Source organism: Delphinus delphis, chromosome 11 (genome assembly GCF_949987515.2).
Source record: "Delphinus delphis chromosome 11, mDelDel1.2, whole genome shotgun sequence".
Taxonomy (NCBI): domain Eukaryota; kingdom Metazoa; phylum Chordata; class Mammalia; order Artiodactyla; family Delphinidae; genus Delphinus; species Delphinus delphis.
In genome coordinates this window covers 58260000-58282084 of record NC_082693.1, presented here as the reverse complement: position 1 = coordinate 58282084, position 22085 = coordinate 58260000, and the positions used below count along the sequence as shown (strand labels likewise).

The following is a 22085-nucleotide window of genomic DNA, read 5'->3' as shown; positions in this document are numbered from 1 at the left end:
CTCATAAACTAAGGGCTATATACATTACCTATGTTACCCCTGTACTTCCAATGGCTAACAAGATGCCTAGTGAGCCCAACAAATAACTATTAATTGAAAAAAAAAATATTCATATAGAGAAATGATTTGTTAATGGCTTTTAAGAAGTCCTAATTTGACCTGGTATAGAAAAAAAAAAAAAATCAACCAGTTTGTAGTAGTTAATAAAACACTTGAAATTATAAACACTCCCAAAAATACCTCCTCAAAATAATTTCCTATAATTTATGGAGTTGATTGGAATGCAATTTGATCTCCCAATTGGAATGAGAGGTTAAAAAATAACCTTGCAGGGGCTTCCCTGGTGATGCAGTGCTTGAGAGTCCGCCTGCCAATGCAGGGGACACGGGCTCGTGCCCCGGTCCGGGAAGATCCCACATGCCGTGGAGTGGCTGGGCCCATGAGCCATGGCCGCTGAGCCTGTGCGTCCGGAGCCTGTGCTCTGCAATGGGAGAGGCCACAACAGTGAGAGGCCCATGTACTGCAAAAAAAAAAAAAAAAAAATCCTTGCAAACATTACAGTGAATTTATTTTTCTTATAAGGTCGGGTTCTCTTTTATGTCATCACCAATGTGAGGTATATCCTTTCTCTTTTAGTCCTTTCTGTTTTCTTTCTGTGCTCCATTTATTTATTCAGTATTTATTGAGAGTCAACTGCATGCCAGGCACTAAGCAAAAATGAAATACTTCCTATAGTCAAATTCTCAGTGTTCTAAAAACATCATCTTATAGGGAACATGACATGTTCTGGAACATCAGGAAAGGCTGCCCTGAGTAAATGGATGTAAAATGAGATCTAAGAGACGTTGCCGTAAATCAGATTCATCAGAGTACAGATAGTAAGATAAGTATTTTTGTGCAAGTGGTTTATCGAGGGAGTACTCTCAAGGGTGGGAAAAGCAGGACAGGAAAGGTGACAAAAGTCAAACAAGTGTGTGATTTCAGGCAAAGCAACAAGTAGCAGTAGACTGAGGGCAAACCTCCAAAGAATGTATCAGATGTGAGCACTTAGATGCAAAAGTTCTGGAAGTAAGCCTCATAAAGGCATTAAAGAGCATTCCAGGCAGAAGGAATACCATGTACCAAGGTCCTGTGGTAGAGTGAAGCATTCAAGGAACTGAATGAAGTTTAGTGAAGAGAACATAATGAAATAAGAGAAAGTAGAACAAAGTGAGGCTGCAGAGATAAGCTAGACCACCTTAGGTCATGTAGGCTATATAAGCTAGAATAATACTGGGTATTCAAATATGCAAATCCCAAAATGTCAGTGGTTTAGCATGATGTAGTTTATTCTTCATTTACCTGAAAGTCCAGTATAGCTGTTTGTGATTGGTAGATGACTTCTTGCATGGGGCGATTCATGACCCAAACTGCTTTTGTCTTGGGTTTCTGCCAACTGTGTGATCTTAGATCTGTCTGTGTATATGCAGAAGGGAGAGAGAATCGAGAAACTCCATTGACTTCTTGAAACCCTAACCTAGAAAAGGTAATGATTACCTCCACTATATTTCGTCAGTGAGAACTAGAAAAAAAGGAAGGAATACAGGGAAATGCAATCCCATGCTAAGTAGTTGTCCTGACAAGTCCAAACTATGGAAAGGGGAACATGAATTTTGATGGACAGGTTAATATTTGTTATGGGTTTGAGTGTTTATTATAAACCAGTGGAAACATTCTTAAGGACATATATAAGAAACAGTAGGGACTGGTGTAAATTACATTAACTGACATAAGGTATAATTTGGATGTGGGAAAGATGCATATATTCAAAAAAAATGTCAAGAGCTAATAGCAAAATGGCTATTGATAGAAATAAAAGAGATCATTAGGTTTAAGATATTTTGGTAGATAAGTAGGCTTTAGTAGAATAAATGGGACAAGAAAAAAGATAGCAATAAATTCTAGGCTCTGGACTATACTATGGTATGAATAGTATTTCCGTTCACTGTTACAGGGAATATGAAAAGAGGAACATACTTTTAGGGGCTGCATATAGATGTTGTAAATTTGGCTATGTAATTCTTTGTACACCCAGACTGAAAAGTCATTTTCACACCTTTGCTTGGCAGACTCTTCATAGTTGAAAATATTAATTAAAATGTCTCTATTGGAATATGCGTATCAATAAATAAAACTCATGTCTTCAATTCTCAAATTCAGAACCAACTCATAGCCTGAAGAGTCAGACAGATGGAAATCAAAAAATGACTTTTATTACTATTAAAGCTAATTGTAAAATGACTTGGCAAACCAAACTTGCATCCCAGAATTGAATTTACCCATTCAGACACAGAGTGCATGATCACAGATTTCTGAGTATGGGCTCGTCCTATAAAATTTCAAGGCATGGAGAAGCAAGGAATGCCTTCTTTTTGTATGTGGAACTACACTACCTAGTTCCTTCTCCCATACTAAGATAAGTCAATCCTAGTTCTGTGGGGCGGTATGAGTAGAAGGGAGGTGTGAATAAAAAGCCAGAGAGAGGCCAGAGTGGCACTGTTGCAACTCTCCTCACATGGAAATACGAAGAGTCAAGTCTAAGTGTTCCACCTTAGGTCCTTCATCAAGGAGTATCCCTGAAATTTTTCCTTCATCAGTAGTAATTTTATTTTACTAAGCTTTGTTTCATTTTCTTCATAGCCCTTATTACTATTTAAAATTATTTTACAAAGTTTTTTACCTGTTTATATTCTTTCACCCTCTCTAAATTATAAGCTCAAAGTGAGAAGCAATTTTATAATCTTGTTTACATCTAGTCCCCAAAGTCTAGAATAGAAACTGGCACAAAAGTAAATGATCAATACATATTTGCCAAATAAAATAAGCAAAGAGCCCTGTGGGAGAGAGTATAGAATGAAAAGATGAGGTCTGGGGTAGAGAGTGATAATAATGGTCCCCAATTAATCATGACTCGCACTGTTCATGGTCTTTGACACTGTGATGTCACCGCTCCTTCTATCAAGAGGTGGAGTGGATTTCCACATCACTTTGAGTCTGACTGGCCTTGTGATTTGTTTTGACCAAAAAATTTGACTAAGATGACTTTGTGCAAGTTCCAGAGCCTAAGCCTGAAGATATAGTATAGCTTCTACTTTTACATTCATGAGACACAGGAACTGTGTAAAGAAGTGCAGGTAAAACAACTGAATGATGAAAGACCATGTGGAGAGAGAAGTCCCAGAAACCCGCCTTCCCTGCCAACATTCTGGACATGAGAGTGACGTCATCTTTTACTCTATATGTCTAGACTTAGCAGATGAATAAAGACATACAAGTGAGCCTAGGTGAGACTAGGAGAACTATCCCGCCAACCCACAGTCATGAGAAATAATAAGTTGTTATCGTTTTAAGGCATTAAGTTTGGGGATGGTTTTGCTTTATGCATAATTGAAACAAGGGCATATAACCAAGTGTTGAGATTCTCTAATATTCAATTGCTAGACAGAAAAATTAGACTGCATGGGAGAATAACAAGTAGCAGGCAGAGAGGTAGAGGAACATTTAGGAAACTATATGTTATGAAATACAAAAAAAGAAAAGAGAGCAAACAGGGGAGACAGAGAGAGAGAGGGAGAGTGTCTCAGTGCGAAAGTTATCAATATGTCAAATATTGCTGATAAATAAAGATGAGGTCTGAAAATGACCATTGATTTAAGAGTATTGATGACCTAGTGAGAATTGTTTTGGTAGTGATATGGGAAGAAGTCAACTCAGAACAGATTGAAGAGGGAATGAAAAGATAACAAATGGAGACAATTTGTTCAAGTAATTCTTCTGAGATGTCTTACTGTAAAATATGGGAGGGAAATAGAATGATGACTGGAGAGACTTGTGGGTTCAGAGATGGGTTTTTCCCAGTGTTTATAAAGTTTTTTTGTTTTTAGTTTACTATGATTTTTTTTTAATTTAGACATACATAATGGGAAGTACCAGAGAAATTTTGAATATATAGAAGAGAACAGGCATAATTGAGAGGGTCTGGTTTCTTAATAAGTGAGTCAGGTAGAGGAAGCATAGGGAGAGGAAGTGGCTATAGGTGAGAAAAGGTAATGCCTCTCTATTAAAAGATCAAGGAAGAAGCATATAATGAATATAGACATAAGATTATCATAAAAGTATATGGAGAGAAAGTTAGAGTTTCCATTTAATAGTTACCATACCACTCCCATTTTTTTCTTAAATCAGGAGGCATGTTCATTTGCTGAAAATGAGGATTGTGAGTGGGAATTGGGTAGGTTGGAACATCATTGAAAAAGTTCGAAATAATCTTCACACATTTGGGGGATTGAATTGACAGAAAAACATAGACTTTTGAGCAATGTAAAGATTCCAGCTGTGACAGGTAGTTATTAATTTATAATAATTTACTGTGCTATTGTTTTCCACTATTAATCTTCTCCAAAATTATTCACTGCTCACATGCATACATAGAGGAAATAGGCAGTTGAGTTCAACCAATATTAATATGGTGTATCACATTGATTGATTTGCATATATTGAAGAATCCTTGCATCCCTGGGATAAACTTCAGTTGATCATGGTGTATGATCATTTTAATGTATTGTTGGAGTCTGTTTGCTAGTATTTTGTTGAGGATGTTTACATCTATATTCATCAGTGATATTGGTCTGTAATTTTCTTTTTTTGTAGTATCTTTGTCTGTTCTTGGTATCAGGATGATTGTGGCCTCATAGAATGAGTTTGGGAGTGTTCCTTTCCCTGCAATTTTTTGGAACAGTTTGAGAAGGATGGGTATTAGCTTTTCTCTAAATGTTTGATAGAATTCACCTGTGAAGCTATCTGGTCCTGGACTTTTGTTTGTTGGAAGATTTTATTCATAGTTTCAATATCATTACTTGTGATTGGTCTGTTCATATTTTCTATTTCTTCCTAGTTCAGTCTTGGAAGCTTATACCTTTCTAAGAATTTCTCCATTTCTTCCAGGTTGTCCACTTAATTGGCATACAGTTGCTTGTAGTAATCTCTTACGATGCTTTGTATTTCTGCAGTGTCTGTTGTAACTTCTCCTTTTTCATTTCTAATTTTGTTGATTTGAATCCTCTCCCCCTTTTACTTGATGAGTCTGGCTAAAGGTTTATCAATTTTGTTTATCTTCTCAACGAACCAACTTTTAGTTCATTGATCTTTGCTATCGTTTTCTTTGTTTCTATTTCATTTATTTCTGCTCTGGTCTTTATGATTTCTTTCCTTCTACTAACTTTGGGTTTTGTTTGTTCTGCTTTCTCTAGTTCCTTTAGGTGTAAGATTAGGTTGTTTATTTTAGATTTTTCTTGTTTCTTGAGGTAAGATTGTATTGCTACAAACTTCCCTGTTAGAGCTGCTTTTGCTGCATCTCATAGGTTTTGGATCATTGTGTTTTTGTTGTCATTTGTCTTTAGGTATTTTTTTGATTTCCTCTTTGATTTCTTCAGTGATCTCTTTGTTATTTAGTAATGTATTGTTTAGCCTCCATGTGTTTGTGTGTTTTATGTTTTTTTTCCTGTACTTTATTTCTAATCTCATAGCATTGTGGTCATAAAAGATGCTTGATATGATTTCAATTTTCTTAAGTTTACTGAGGCTTGATTTGTGACCCAAGGTGTGATCTATCCTGGAGAATGTTCCATGTGCACTTGAGAAGAAAGTGTAATATGCTGTTTTTGGATGGAATGTCCTATAAATATCAATTAAATCTATCTGGTCTATTGTATCATTTAAAGCTTGTGTTTCCGTATTAATTATCTTTCTGGATGATCTGTCTTTTGGTGTAAGTGAGGTGTTAAAGTCTCCCACTATTACTGTGTTACTGTCGATTTCCTCTTTTATAGCTGTTAGCATTTGCCTTAAGTGTTGAGGTGCTCCTATGTTGGGTGTATATACATTTATAATTGTTGTATCTTCTTCTTGGATTGATCCCTTGATCATTATATAGTGTTCTTCTTTGTCTCTTGTAATAGTCTTTATTTTAAAGTCTATTTTGTCTGATATGAGAATTGCTACTCCAGCTTTCTTTTGATTTCCATTTGCATGGAATATCTTTTTCCATCCCCTCACTTTCAGTCTGTATGTGTCCCTAGGTCTGAAGTGGGTCTCTTGTAGACAGCATATATACAGGTCTTGTTTTGTATCCATTCAGCCAGTCTGTGTCTTTTGGTTGGAGTGTTTATCCATTCACATTCAAGGTAATTATCGATATGTATGTTCCTATTACCATTTTCTTTTGTTTTGTGTTTGTTTTTGTAGATCCTTTTCTTCTCTTTTGTTTCCCACTTAGAGAAGTTGCTTTAGCATTTGTTGTAGAGCTGGTTTGTTGGTGCTGAATTCTAATAGCTTTTGCTTGTCTGTAAAGCTTTTGATTTCTCTGTCAAATCTGAATGAGATCCTTGCTGCGTAGAATATTCTTGATTGTACGTCCTTCCCTTTCATCACTTTAACTATATCGTGCCACTCCCTTCTGGCTTGTAGAGTTTCGGCTGAGAAATCAGCTGTTATCATTATGGGGATTCCCTTTTATGTTATTTTTCGATTTTCCCTTGTTGCTTTTAATAATTTTTCTTTGTCTTTAATTTTTGTCAATTTTATTATTATGTGTCTTGGCATGTTTCTCCTTGGGTTTTTCCTTCCTGGGACTCTGTGCTTCCTGGACTTGGGTAGCTATTTCCTTTCTCACGTTAGAGACATTTTCAACTATAGTCTCCTCAAATATTTTCTCAGGTCCTTTGTCCATCTCTTCTCCTTCTGGGGCTCATATAATGTGAATATTGGTGCATTTAATGTTGTCCCAGAGGTCTCTTAGGCTGTCTTCATTCCTTTTCATTCTTTTTTCTTTATTCTGTTCCTCAGCAGTGATTTCCACCATTCTGTCCATGTCACTTATCCATTCTTCTGCCTCAGTTATTCTGCTATTGATTCCTTCTAGTGTATTTTTCATTTCAGTTATTGTATTGTCCATCTCTGTTTGTTCTTTTATTCTTCTAGGTCTTTGTTAAACATTTCTTGCATCTTCTCAATCTTTGCGTCCATTCTTTTTCCAAGGTCCTGGATCATTTTCACTCTCATTATTGTGAATTCTTTTTCTGGAAGGTTCTCTATCTCCACTTCATTTAATTGTTTTTCTGGGGTTTTCTCTTGTTCCTTCATCAGGGACATAGTCCTCTGCCTTTTCATTTTGTCTATCCTTCTGTGATTGTGGTTTTTGTTCCTCAGGCTGCAGGATCGTAGTACTTCTTGCTTCTGCTGTCTGCCCTCTCGCAAATCATTTTTGAATAAACTGCATATTTCACTTCCCTTTTAAAGATCTTCACATGATACAAAATTCTGAGTCTTGCATAATCTTTTAAAGTTTCTGATTTATTTAAACTTGGAACCCATTTTTCAAATTATATCTATTGAAATATTTAGCAAAACATTGCAACAGAATAACAATAAGAGATATAACTTATTTCATAGTCACCATGGCTGGTTAAAGTTTTTTACACAATATTTCATCAAATCCACATAGTAAGTTATAAAGTAGGTAGAATTTCCCTAATATTATAAGATTAAAAGTCACTTATCCAAAATTGATGGAACCAGGATTCAAGCCCAAAGTAGTCTGACTCCAAATCTCTTTATTTATATATTATGCAGGAACCCCTACATAATCTGTAGGACCCATTGCAAAATAAAAATGCAAGGCCCCTTGTTCAAAAATTATTAAGACTTTCAATACAGCAACAGCAGAGCATTAATACAAATGTGGGGCCTTCTGAGCATATAGCCTTATATGACTGCACAGATGGAATGTCCACAGAGCCAGCCTTATGATTATGAATATTGCCTCCAAGTGTGCTATAGTCACTATAAAAAAAAAATACTGTCACTAGAGTGAGTACCATTATCATTTAAACTGTTGTGCAAGCTCCCTGAATAGAATAGCTCAGACACTTCCAGTTTGAGTTGCCCATATTATTGTGAAGACTAAACTCTGCCACTTAATAAGTATTTGTTAAGTAAAATAAATAAGTGACATAACCATTTGTCCTAAGTTTATTACCATTAGCATGTTATGATTTCAAAGTCATCATGAACCTGACTTCTCTGTTCATGACTTAAACTGACTATGCAGATACTAGAACCCTTTTTTTTCTTCTAAATAATTGAACTTATTCTAATACTAAATGGCACAAAATATTAATGATAAAATCAATTTGAAAAACATTGTATATAATCAGACTTTTTAAAATATTAAAATCTGAGGAGAGCAGATATCTTGTCAAAGCAATCACTGACTCAGTAAATTTTTGTTGAACATCTACATTTTTGAACATCTATTATTGTTCAGAAGCAAGGGTGACCTGGCTGAAAAAATCTTCTATTCTAAGGATCATGAGAATTAATTAACCATTATTGTGTTAAGTCCTACAAAGAATTCTGAATTAGGGAACCAAATGTGAATGATCATCATAATCTACTATAATCCTTGAAATTAAAATCTCTTTTGCCAAGAAGTTGGGTATATATGGCCATAGTAAATAAAAAACACACAATAAATTCTGAGCAGACATAAGGTTGCATGTTGCAGTCAAACAAAATTTACAGCCAATTTAACCTAACACTTACTTATTTGCATAATAATTATTGCACTGTTGGGTAATTAGGCATAAATGCTAGGGAGTTTACCAAAAGGACTGCAATTAGTATTATCTTTACAAAAATATTTCAGTAATCAGCTCTGGGTCAGGAAGTTTTTGGAAAATAGAAGCCTGCCTTTAGGTATTGAATCCTTACAATTGTATCTAGGTTTCTAAAGTCAATTTGGTTGGATGTGAGTGGGAAAAGAGCAGTTTTGAAGTGTGATATATAAGGAATGAAAAGAAATTTTGCGGGGAGGGGCTTCCCTGGTGGTACAGTGGTTAAGAATCTGCCTGCCAATACAGGGGACATGGGTTCGAGCCCTGGTCCGGGAAGATCCCATATACCATGGAGCAACTAAGCCCATGCGCCACAACTACTGAGCCTGCGCTCTAGAGCCTGTGAGCCACAACTACCGAAGACCGCGCACCTAGAGCCTGTGCTCCGCAACAAGAGAAGCCACCGCAATGAGAAGCCCACACACCACACCGAAGAGTAGCCGCCACTCGCCGCAACTAAAGAAAACCCGCACGCAGCAACAAAGGCCCAACACAGCCAAAAAATTAATTAATTAATTAAAAAAAGAAATTTTGGGGGAAATTCCATTGAATACATACAGCTGGACCCAAGGGGGCAAATACACTCAGGTAGCAGGTCCCTTTTCTCCAGAAGTTTATGGACATAATATTAGTTTTCCTATTTGTTTTGTCTGATAGATGTAACCACACAGTGATACTGGGAGACATACAGAGCAGATGCTGGGATCCTACAAAAACCAAATTTGCTGGGTTTGATATATCACCCAGTGACATGAGTTGAGCAGTTATAAGCCAGCTCCCTTAAACAAGGGCTTGGCTTCAGAGCCAGAGAGGTGGGATACAATTTCCACAGCCAAAAGATTGGGGTGGAATAATGAAGAAGAGTCTGACAATAAATTAAGTTATGTAAGGAGTCAAAGCCAGAGGAAGTTAGGAACAAATGAGGTAGGCAGTATATGACTTCCCATCGTTATCAAAAATCTTGCAGGTATGTAGTGCATATGTGCTGGGATGGTTAAAAGTATAAGATCAAAAGCTACATGATAGTTGAAATACAGAAAATGGAGAGAGATGAGAGAGTCTTATAGTATTAACAAATGATAGACCTTGTGTTATTAAATGTGAGAGGAAAGAGAGTGAAAAAACTCAGCCAGGGCTCCAAAATGCCAAATATGTGACAAAAAGAATAGTGGTTTATAAATAAAAAGAGGGAACACAAGAAGAAGAAAACTTTTGTGAGGGAAGATGATAAGGAAGTTCAGTTCATCCATGTTGTATTGGAGGTGACATGACAGCATACAGGGCAAATTTCAATAAATTCATGTGAGTAAATATGAGTTGGAGTTAAAGAACAGTCTCACAAGTGGAGATGCCAGTTTGAGGCTCTTTTGCATAGTAGTGCTAGTTGGAAGTCATGGAAATGGATGAAAAGAGAAGAGGGCTAAGGGTGAGAAATGAAAATCATCTATGTAAGAGTGAAAAAAAACCCCAGCAATAGTGAAGATGCAGTTGGAAAATCAAAAGAACTATGAAAATATTCAGATTGCAAAGGAGAAGAATACTCAAGTGTTAACTACTAGCAACCCAACCTCAGGATGTCAATGACAGATTTTTCTCACTAAATACTAGACTCTCAATCACTGTAGAACTTGATTGGTTAATACAATTTCTTATGCAGCTCAAATAGCCTATTTGTTTCTTCTGCAATTATTGTGTTAAATGAGAGATGGAAGCCTCTCTGTGTTTGACAAGCAAAGTGCTGACTTGCTTTTCCTTCTGTCAATATTAAAATTCTTGTTTCTCTTTGTATTTTCTTTCACCCAATTACATCTGTAGTAATCTGTAAAATATGGCTCAATTGGAACATTAATTGTACTGTTATTGATTCCCTTTCCCTTATGATTCTCTGGTGAGTCTTGTTGGAAGGAGCCTAGCAAAACTCCATATTACTAATATATTGCTTGTCTTACGTCTTTCCTTGGTGTCTCTGAAATCACAGCTCAAATGTTAATAGAAATCTCTATTTTAATAGGATGCTCTTGCCTACAAACTCAACATCAACTCAATTATATATTCTGAAAAGCTATTTACAGCTTTAAACCTAATGCAAATTAGGAAAATTAATTTAAAGCTTGCAAGTTACTCAACAGTAATAAGAACTTCAAAAACAATATGATTTTTTGTCTAATAGAGATGAATTACCCACCATTTTAAGTTTATGCTAATTCTAATAACAGTATTATACTATGAAAATGAACTTGGAACTGATGAACATTATCATTGGAGGCATCAAGAAAATTGCTTAACTTCTTACACAGTTAAAATGCCTTTTATTATTGCCATATTCTGTTCCAACCAAAAAAAATCCATATTCCAGCAATGAACCATTTTCATGATTTTATATAAAAATTCAACCAGGGCTTCCCTGGTGGCACAGTGGTTAAGAATCCACCTGCCAAGGCAGGGGATCGAGCCCTGGTCTGGGAAGATCCCACATGCCACGGAGCAACTAAACCCACATGCCACAACTACTGAGCCTGCGCTCTAGAGCCCACGAGCCACAACTACTGAGCCCATGTGCCACAACTACTGAAGCCCGTGCACCTAGAGCCCATGCTCCTCAACAATAGAAGCCACCACAATGAGAAGCCCACGCACCGCAATGAAGAGTAGCCTCTGCTCGCCGCAACTAGAGAAAGCCTGCGTGCAGCAACAAAGACCAAAGCAGCCAAAAATAAAATTAATTAATTAATTTTAAAAAATTCAACCAATGAACAAGAAAGATTATTCCTAAAATTACTCAGTCTCCACTCTAGAAATATTCAATAGAAAATGAAACTGAAGATACCATAGAGGTGCTTTCATTTTTATTGCAAGAATCTCTTTTCTAATTGGTAAAGAAATATACGTATTTCTGAGAAAAAGAGAAATTTCTAATGTTGAGATTTTCTAGTAAAAGTGAGAAAGAAAGTAATGTTTTATTATTTTATGGAAAGCCATGCATATGTTTAAGGTGATTAATTTCTCTTCTAGTTCATTTCATTTCTCTGCCTCTTTCCCTTTTTTGTCTGTATGAATTCACACACACACACAAATTTGATATATTTGCTCACTGAGATGGAGGTCTCCAAGCAAGTGTCCCTTGATCTGAGAAATCTATACACACAACCATTCCTAAGAGGATGCCATAGGAAAATAGAGAGTGCACACTGATGCCAGAGGGTTTCTCTTGCAATTCCCAGGTGATGGTAAACTGAGTAGGTTTTCTGTTCAGACCCTGATCCTAGGCAGAAAAAAGACTCTAAGCCGGAAAGATTAACTGCCTATAACCGCCTATTCAGTTCTTTTTCTTTTAAATTTTGTTTTATTTTATTTTTTATACAGCAGGTTCTTACTAGTTATCTACTTTATAATATTAGTGTATATATGTCAATCCCAATCTCCCAGTTCATCCCACCACCTATTCAGTTCTCTGATCTGCCATGGACACAAGCTTCAGAGGTAATCTATAGTCTGTGACAGAAATATTGAGTGTCTGTTTATAAACTCTTTTAATCAAATTTGCAATGATTTGTGTGTGTGTGTCACCATTTATAAGTTACTCCTAAAGAAATTTCTGAAATGATCAGTAGTACGTAATGCTAAAATGGCTTCCAGGGAATTCAATAAACCCATTTTTTCAGAACTATTCTGGATAGCTAACAAAATCATAAAGCCTTAGATTCATAAAAAATCCTAAGAATGAACTCTTTCATTTTATAGAAAAGTAAATTAAAACCAAATGAAAGAAAGGCATTCTTTCACTATTACATACCTGAAGGCTTTCAAGTAAGCCAAAGTTCCATTCACCTGTCACACTTTTAATTTAGGTTTAAAATAATGACCTTGATGGGACACTAACAGGTTAATGAAATGCACACATATTAGTGAATAAGTCACTCAAAGCAACCAATGCTATTTCAAACAAATAGTTTACCAAATTCAGCTCTCTAACAAACATCTAGGGGCAGATGGGGGCTTTACTTTTGTTAATAACATACGTCTTTTTTTAGGTTACAGTCACGATAGTTTTGCTATCCACCATAGAATTCCATATAAATGCCTGCAAATAACAGATGGTCTTTTTAAACAACCATATTTCCCACTGTATCATCAGCATAACGTTAAATACAGATTGCTTATTTTTGCTCTGACGCAGCTTCAGTGAACTCATCATTAGCACATCTTTGTTAAACACCATAATAACTCAACTGTATCTTCAGAGTGTAATGTCAGAGGTAAAAATGTTGTGGCTAAAAATAAATTAATAAGCCAATTATTTTTCTTCACTTTGTCAAATTTGAAACATAAATTCTGTTTTGACTAATGCAGCAATTAAATATGTTCAAATTGTAATCCAGTTACAAAGGCACATTAGCATAAATATGCTTCTTTTTGCTTACCCTGACAAAGAAAAGTACTACCCAATGATAAAAAGAGTGAATGTAACTCAGAATTCCCTGGTGACCACTCGCCTCTTCTGCTGACTGAGAAGTCTCTAGCTCTTCAATTCTCTGGGAATTCAACAGTGTACCCTCAAGCCTAACCCATAGCACTTACAAACTGTAAATTCCAGTTTTTTATATCATGTTTTCCCAATGATAAGTATCACTAAACTACAGATCTTTTTTTACTGAAAGGCATTTTTAAATTAAAAACAAACAAAAGGCTCAGCATTTCTAGTCCATGGGGACCAAATTAGGAAATGTGATACAGACCATGACTCCTGAGATGTGACTCAGCAATAGGTATTTCCAAGGGATTCATTTTAAACTCAAAACTATTAATGAGTAAGAGTAAATGAAAACAAAATAAACTGCCACAGTGTTGTCTTGCAAGAACATGGGGGATTCATGTTTTGGTGGGAGGCTATACTTGTGAAAAAGTAGTACATAAACTTACTAAATATTAACATAAGTAAATTTACATTGTATAATATGAAATATAAGCATACAAAATATTAACATATTTGCAAGCATGGACAAAAACACATAATAATGTACTTAGAGGTTTTTTAATTCCCAAAGAATATTGAATTAATGTATAAATTTTAATATTAACTATTCATAATTTCATTCAACTGAATATATATTTCCTGAGAACTTACTATATATTCCAAGTACTGTGCTTTAACAAAATAAATAGGAATGAACAGAAGAGACAGGACCCTTGCTTTTATGGATTTTAGAGTTCTTAATAACATTTAGCCATTGCAAGAAATCTATTTCCTAAAATAATGACAAAATTAACATAATGCAGTTTGAATTATATTTGATATACTTTGTTTTGTTATTTAAGAGAATGCTCTATTTATTCCCTTTGAAAGAAAAATCATTTTTTTTCTTTCCCTTTTTTAATGGTAAAATACACATAAAATTTAACATCTTAACCATTTTTAATCATGCAATTCAGTGGTATTAAGTAGATTCATGCCATTATATATCTATTCCCACCATCTATCTCCAGAACTCTTTTCATCTTCAAAACTAAAACTCTATACCCATTAAAAATAACTCCCTATTTCCCCCTACCCCAGTTCCTGACCACCACCATTGTATTTTCTGTGATTTTGACTACTCTAGACATATCAAATAAGTGGAATTAAGCATAATTTTCTTTCTGTGATTGGCTTATTTCAACCTAGCATAATGTCCTCAAGTTTCTTCCATGTTGTAGTATATGTTAGAATTTTTCTTCCTTTTTGAGGCTGAATAAGATTTCATTGTATGTACACACCACATTTTGTTTATCCATTTATCTGTTGATGGACACTTTGTTTGCTTCTACAATTTAGTTACTGAGAATAATGTTCCTATGAACATGGTTGTACAAATATCTCTTGGAGACCCTACTTTTAATTCTTTTAGGTATATACTAAGAAGTGGAATTGCTGAATTGTATGATAATTCTATTTTTAATTTTTGAGGAATTACCATTCTATTTTCCACAGCAGCTGTAACAGTTTACATTCCCACTTGTAGTGCACATGGATTTTATCATGAGTTATCATCATGTTTTTGGTAGTTTCCTTCTATTACTAGTTTGTTGAGTGTTTTTAACATGAAAGGTGTTGAATTTTGTCAAATTCATCTGTTGATGAATCTGCATCTGTTGAGATGACTATGTAGTTTTTTTTTCCCCTTCATTTTGTAAATGTGGTGTGCCGCATTGATTGATTTTCATGTTAAACCACCTTTGCATTTCAAGAATAAATCCAATTTGATCATGGTACATTATCCTTTTAGTATGCTGAACTCTGTTTGCTAGTATTTTGCTGGGGACTTTTCCATCAATGTCCATAAAGGACACTGGTCTGTAGTTTTCTTTTCTCATAGTGTCTTTGTCTAGCTTTGGTATCAGGCTAATGTTAGCCTCATAGACTGAGTAAAGAAGTGTTTCCTCCTCTTCACTTCTTTTCGTTTTACAAAGTTATGAAAGATTGGTTCTAGTTCTTTAAGTGTTTGGTAGAATTCACTGGTGAAACCATAAGGCTCTGAGCTTTTCTTTGTTGGGAGGGTTTTGGTTACATATTCAATCTCCTTACTAGGTATGTCTATTCAAATTTTCTGTTTCATCATGATTTAGTCTTGATAGTTTAGTGTTTCTAGGAATATGTCCATTTTATCCAGGTTATTAAATTTCTGGTTAATATAGTCTCATAATTCTTTTTGTTTCTGTAGAATCAGTATTGATATCCCCACTTTAATTTTTGATTTAGTAATTTCAGTCTTCTCTCTTTTTTCTTAGTCAGTCTAGCTAAGATTTTCTCAATTTTGTTGATCTGCTTGAAGAACCAACTTTTTATTTCATTGATTTTCTCTATTGTTTTCCTATTCTCTATTTCGTTTACTCCTGCTCTAATTATTATTTCCTTTCTTCTTCTAGCTTTGGGCTCAGTTTTTACTTCTTTTTCTAGTTCTTTAATTTGTAAAGATATATTGTTGATTTGAGATCATTCTTGTTTTTTAATGTAAGTGTTTATAGCATTGCTTAGCATTGCTTTCACTGTGTCCCATAAATTTTGATATGCTGTGTTTTCATTTTTATTTGTCTCTAAGTATTTTCTAATTTACATTCTGATTTCTTCTTTGAGTCTTTGGTTGTTTAAGAGTGTGTTGTTTAATTTCAACAAATTTGTGAATTTTCTAGTTTTCCTTCTGTTACTGATTTCTAACTTTATTCCACTGTGGTCAGAGAAGATGTTTTGTAAGATATTTATATTTTTTAATTTATTGAGTTTCAGTTTGTGACCTGACATATGGTCTGTCCTGGAAAATATCTCATGTGCATTTGAGAAAAATGTGGTTTTTATTGTTATTGGGTAGAGTATTCCTTATATGTTTATTAGGACTAGTTGTTTTCTTATGTTGTTCAAATCCTCTGTTTTCTTACTTTTGTCTGGTTGTTCTATCCATTATTTAAAATAGGGTATTGAAGTATCCAACTATTTTTGTAGTAATGTCTATTTTTCCTTTAAAATCTGCCAGTTTTGCTTCATATACTTGATGGTCTCTTAGTAGGTGCATTAGGTTTATAATTGCTATATATTTTGCTGTATTGAATCCTTTATTAATATATAATGTCTCTGTTGGTGTTTTTAACTTTTTTTGATTGAAAGTTTATTTTGTCTGATAGTAGTATAGCCGCTCCTCCTCTGTTTTGGTTACTATTTGCTTGGACTATCCTTTTTCTATCCTTTCACTTTTCAACCTTTTTATGTCTTTGAATGTCAAGTGAGTCTCTTATAAATAGCATATACTCATATTATGGTAATTGATTCCATTATGCCAGTCTCCATCTTTTTATTGGAGGGTTTAATACATTTACATTTAAAGTAACTACTGATAAGGAGAGACTCACTTCTGTCATTTTGCTATTTGCTTTTTATATGTCTTATACCTTTTTTGTCCCTCAGTTCCTATAGATCTTCTTTTGTGTTTAGTTAAATTTTGGCAGTGAAATGTTTTAATTCCCTTGTCATTTCTTTTTGCACGTTCTTAATAACTTCTTTGTGGTTACCATGAGGATTACATTTAAAATGATAAAGTTATGACTCTAATTTGAATTTATACCAGCTTAACTTCAACAACATATAAAAACTCTGCTACTTTACAACTCTGTTTCATTATGTTAGATGTCAAAAAACTACATGTTTATACATTGGATGTCCAAAAGCATAAACTAATAATGTTTAATGCATTCGTTTCTTAGCTCATACAGAAAACAAAATGTGGAGTTACAAATCAATGTTATAGTAATACTAGCTTTTAGATAAATTCTTGTGAGGCTTTTTAAAATGTATTAGTCTCTAGCGTTGAAAACAAAATGTGGAGTTACAAGCAATTGTTATAATAATACTAGCTTTTATAATTGCCTATGTATTTACCTTTACTGAGATCTTCACTTCTTCATATAGCTTTGAGTTACTATCTAGTGATTTTTCATTTCAACCTGCAAGACTCCCTTTACATTTATTGCAGATATAGAATTCTTGGTAGACACTTTTTTTTCTTTGACCACTTTGAATATATCAGCTCACTGCCTTCTCACCTCCAAAGTTCTTGATGAGAAATTTGCTAACAATCTTTTTGAGGATGAGTTGCTTATCTTTTCTCTTGCTGCTTTTAAGATTCTCTTTTGTCTTTGTCTTTCAACGGTTTAATTATAATATGTATTGGTGCAGATCTCTTTGAGTTCAACCTACTTGGTTGTACAGTAGTACTTGTCTATGATTCATGAATAAAATATGTATTATTCAAGAATCATATATAGTCATACACAACACACACACAATGGATGTCTCAAAAGTATTAGAGTAGTGACTTATCCAGATAAATGAGGCTAGGAAGTAAAAGTAAATTTTGGCTAGGAATCCAAAATTTCTAACCTAGTTATTCTGTGCTGGAACTGGAAAACCTTGGGATTATATTATTTCTTCTTTTGTTCTACATGATTTTGTTCATGTAACATATCAGCCAATTTATACTTATTCTTCAAGACTACACACCATCACCTCTACTGTAAAATCTTCCACAGTCTCTCATGGTACTTCTTTCACATATCTCTGTTAACATTTATCATGTTATATTCAATTTGTTTGCATCTCTTACTCCTCACACTGTTTTAAAAAAAAAGCAGCAAATATTCCTTACTTATTGAGTACACTCAGCACAATCCCTGAAACATGACAAATTCTCAATAAATGGTAAGGAGGAAATGGTAGGAGTTAGAGCTGAGACATTTGCTTGGTAGTGAAGTAGGTTCTAACACTTAAAACTACAAATAAGAGTAAAGTGTTTAAGGACAGTGATGCCAGTCTGACTGGAATAAACAATTTAGGAAAACAGCATATGTTCTCATGTAATACTTAATTCAGCAGAATTGAGTAATATAGAAAACTCTAATGAGTGTCAGAAAAATTCTAATTTATGATTTCAATCAGTTCAAATCACTATATTTAAGTACTGCCAGAAGGAAGAACAATATGTATCATGTGAAATCCAGAATTTGGTCTCTATGGATAAAATTACGAGTAAGCTTATTTCAATCAATTCTAGGTCAGTTCATTCTAACAGTTACCACAAGATGAACTACTATGTCGTTTAGCTCCATACCCATCCTTGGAAAGATTCAAGTATAGTCCAGACAATGCCTTATCTGCACAGTCCTATGAAGAAGTGGAGACTGAGCCAGATATATTTATCTTTAATTGCTCTTTGGGAATTTCAATTTTCTCTAAAATATAATGCCCGTAGATTAGGATGTCAAGATTCCAGCCCACAGAATTGCTGATTCCCTAGTCATTGTTATATGGATAATAAATAGTAAAAACTCTTCAGTATGGATTTGAAGTATTTACATAAACATATGTGAAATAGTTAATTAATAAATGTGCTTTTACAGAAAAAGGAAAACTCATAACGTGTCAGATCTAGACGTGTTAGACGTTTCACTTTTCTAAGAATCTATGAAATATATTTAAGTTCTGTTCTTTACTGAATAAAAAGGCTGTGCTGTTCACTGCAGCACTATTTGGATTGACACAAGGCTGGAAAGAATCAGATTCCCACTAAGAGGATACTGGTTAGGTAAACCATGAACATCCACACAATGGAGTACTATGCAGCAGTATTAAAGAATAAGAACTAACTTTTTATACAGTGAAGGAGTGATACCAAGATGTAATGTTGAGTAAAAAAATGGGGAGTAATGTGTGTATACTATGCTATTGTTTAGCTAAAAAATATGAGAGAAGTATAAATATACATTAATACATAAAATATTATATTAATAATAAACCAGTGAAAGGATATACCATAAAAATAACAATTATTTTTAGGGGAAAGAGGAAATAGGGTAGACAGAACAGAAGGTAGACTTCTTTGAATATATCTTGTTTTGTAGATTTTATTTTGGAATCCTGTAAATATTTTATAAGAAAATGTTGTTTATATGGATAAACAATCTCTGGAAAGTAAACAAATTAAATTGTTTGTGCAGTTGGCAGTGTAGCCTCAGAAGAGGACTTGTGATAGGCAGAATCATGGCTCTCCCCAACAGATGTCCAAGCTCTAGTACTCAAAAATGGTGGATATGTTATTTTTGTAGCAAAAGGGATTTGCAGGTATGACCTTGGGATGCAAACCTTGGGAAGGGAAGATTATCCTGGATTATCTGAGTGAGTCCTTAGAAGTGAAGGACCTTTCCCAGATGGAGGAAGGGTACCATGAGCTAAGCAAGGTGGACAGCTTCTAGAAGCTGGAAAAGACAAGGAAATGGATCCCCCTCTAAAGCCTCCAGAAAGGAAAGCAACCCTACCAACACCTTGATTTTAATCCAGTATTGAACTTCTGACTGCAAAACTGAAAGCTAGTAAATTTGTCTTGTTTAAAGCCACTAAGTTTGTAACTTTTTTATAGTAACAATAAAAAAAACAAATACAGGAATAATCCCAAATGACCTTAAAAAAACAGTAATTTGACTCTATATTTTTAATGGGATATACCCTAAGGACTAATAGAATACAAGTGTTCCTAAACTATTTCATTAATCATATTATGAGTTAGTTTCTCTATTTTTATCCTGAGTTAAAAAGAAAATTGTCAGTGCTGTTGAGAACTAAGATATTTAGCATGGGAGAAAGGATATCAAGATCTAAGACTGATTAGGTTAAATCTTTGTAGTCCTAACTTAGAATTAGAACTGTCCTTATGAACCCAGGAACTATTTTATCTTGAAAGAAACAATCTTGTTCACTGAAAAGTCTTAAGAACAATAACTGAGTTCCCCATTTCTGCAAGTGCTATTTTCCCTTAAAACCAAGCAGGACTTCTTGAAGAAATGGCTGGTTTGAGATCTGGTGTAGGGAATGTACAAGATGAGACTTTCCACACTAACAGACAAGGAAGCCATCAAAACTATCAAAGTATTCAGGAGTCAATTGAACAGGTTCTACTGATCAAAACTGGGAAAATTTTAACACCACTAAAGATAATAACTGCAGTGGATTTAAGCACATCAAATATCTATGGACTCATAATGATACTCAAAAAACAAACACAACACCTAATTGGTCACCTTATAAAGGATCATAAAGAACTCCTTTACTATTTTCAAAAATGGGTAAACACAGGAAAATAATCTAGTATTTATTCTGCCTTTTCTTTCAAACTGTACTTCTGTGTAACCAAGTAGTAGATGAGAGAATGTTTGTATTACAGAAATATTCAAGACAATAAATGAATATATTTATTGGAACATCACAATTTAATAACTTCTACTGAATTAACACATCTAGTTATTAATGAAAATCAAAGTCAGCTAACATCACAAAAAAAGAGAAAAAATGGATCCTTTATGATGGAAGTATACAACCACTCTTAAAAGTCTTTTTTAAAAGAAGAAGAAACAAACAAAAACTTTAAACAGTGATCTAGAATCTGATTAAGCCTCTAGATCATATCCAATAGAGAGTTAATATAGGAGAGAGGGGCACATGTTATATGACACCATGTGCAAACAGTGAGTAAAATGTACACCATATGAAACTGCAGAGCAAATAACTATTTCCTCAACAAACAACTTACAAGGAAAAAAAATAGTGATGAAAAATAAAGAGGTTGCAAGGACTTAAAAATATTTCAGCCAATTACAGTGCATGCTCCTTATTCGGATCCTGATTCAAACAACAAGCTGAGAGACACACAGAGAGAGAGAGAGATTGTAAAACAGGGAGGGGGAAAAAAGAAAGAATGGAAAATGGAAGATCAAAAAGGAAAGCCTAAAGAAAAAATTTAAAAATTGAACATTCAACTAGATATTTGATAGATATAGATATTCAATAATATTACAGAATTGTTCACTTATTTTCAGTGTGATGTGGCTCTTATGAATATTTTTGAGAGTTTAATTTTTGGAGAAACATTCAAAGATTTATGGAAAACATAAAGCCTATTGTTTGCTTCAAAATAATCTTGTGCAGATGAGATGATATTGGATGGGGATGGGCTTATACTGAGTAGGGATTGATGGTGTGTAGAAGTGGGTTGGAGTATCAATAAGCAAGATTGGTCAGGCTGATTATTTTTGAAACTGGGTGATGAGTACATGGAGGTTCCTAATACATTTCTGTCCATTTTGTATATGTTTGAGTTTTTCCATAATAAAAAGTTAAAAGAAAAACAAATGAAAAATAAGTAGAAGAATCACTGTGGGGAGAATTTTAAGCTGCTACTAAGATTATTTTTATAACTCCTCTAATAATAATTAATTTTCTTATAGTCAGCCAGATATGAAAAAAATCTGAAAAGTGTTATTTGTTAGAAAAAAGTTTTAAACATCTTCCTCTTTCTTAGTTCCAATAGACATAGTCATCAGTTATCCCCAATTATAAAATTACTATGTAATGCATAATAAAATAATTTACTCTACAATTGTTTCACGCTTCTACTTTCCACTGCTCATGTGTAGCAGGTTCTTTCTGCCCAAACTCCAGCATTCCTTTTTTAAATTATGAGTTATTCAGAGCAATGATTAAATGCAGATAGTTTAAGCGTTCTTTCGCTGGAAGTTATCAGCCCATCCTTTATATTCTGGTTTGTCCGAAATAGATCCTAGCAGGCCTGCTTGGGAAACCCCAGGATGTACTCTTTTTAGAGCTGCCCCAGGATCTGTAAGTTACAAGTGAACAACAAAGACTAAAATATATTGCTTTCCTTTTTTTCAAGGCTGTCACTGATAGTGGGATTTTCTTCCCTTATAAATAAGAGATCTATTAAGATTTCTTTTTTTTCCCTTTAGCACTCATAGAAAATATGATAATTGTTTTTTTCAGGCATGAAGGAAATTGGGTCCTCT

The 22085-nt window shown here is 34.2% G+C and overlaps 1 long non-coding RNA gene across 1 annotated transcript in view; it reads right to left on the bottom strand.

Annotated features, from left to right (window-relative positions):
• The window catches only part of LOC132433246 (uncharacterized), a 39767-nt gene that overhangs the window by 13195 nt on the left and 4487 nt on the right, over positions 1–22085 (bottom strand). The gene's annotated exons all lie outside the window — the stretch shown is intronic.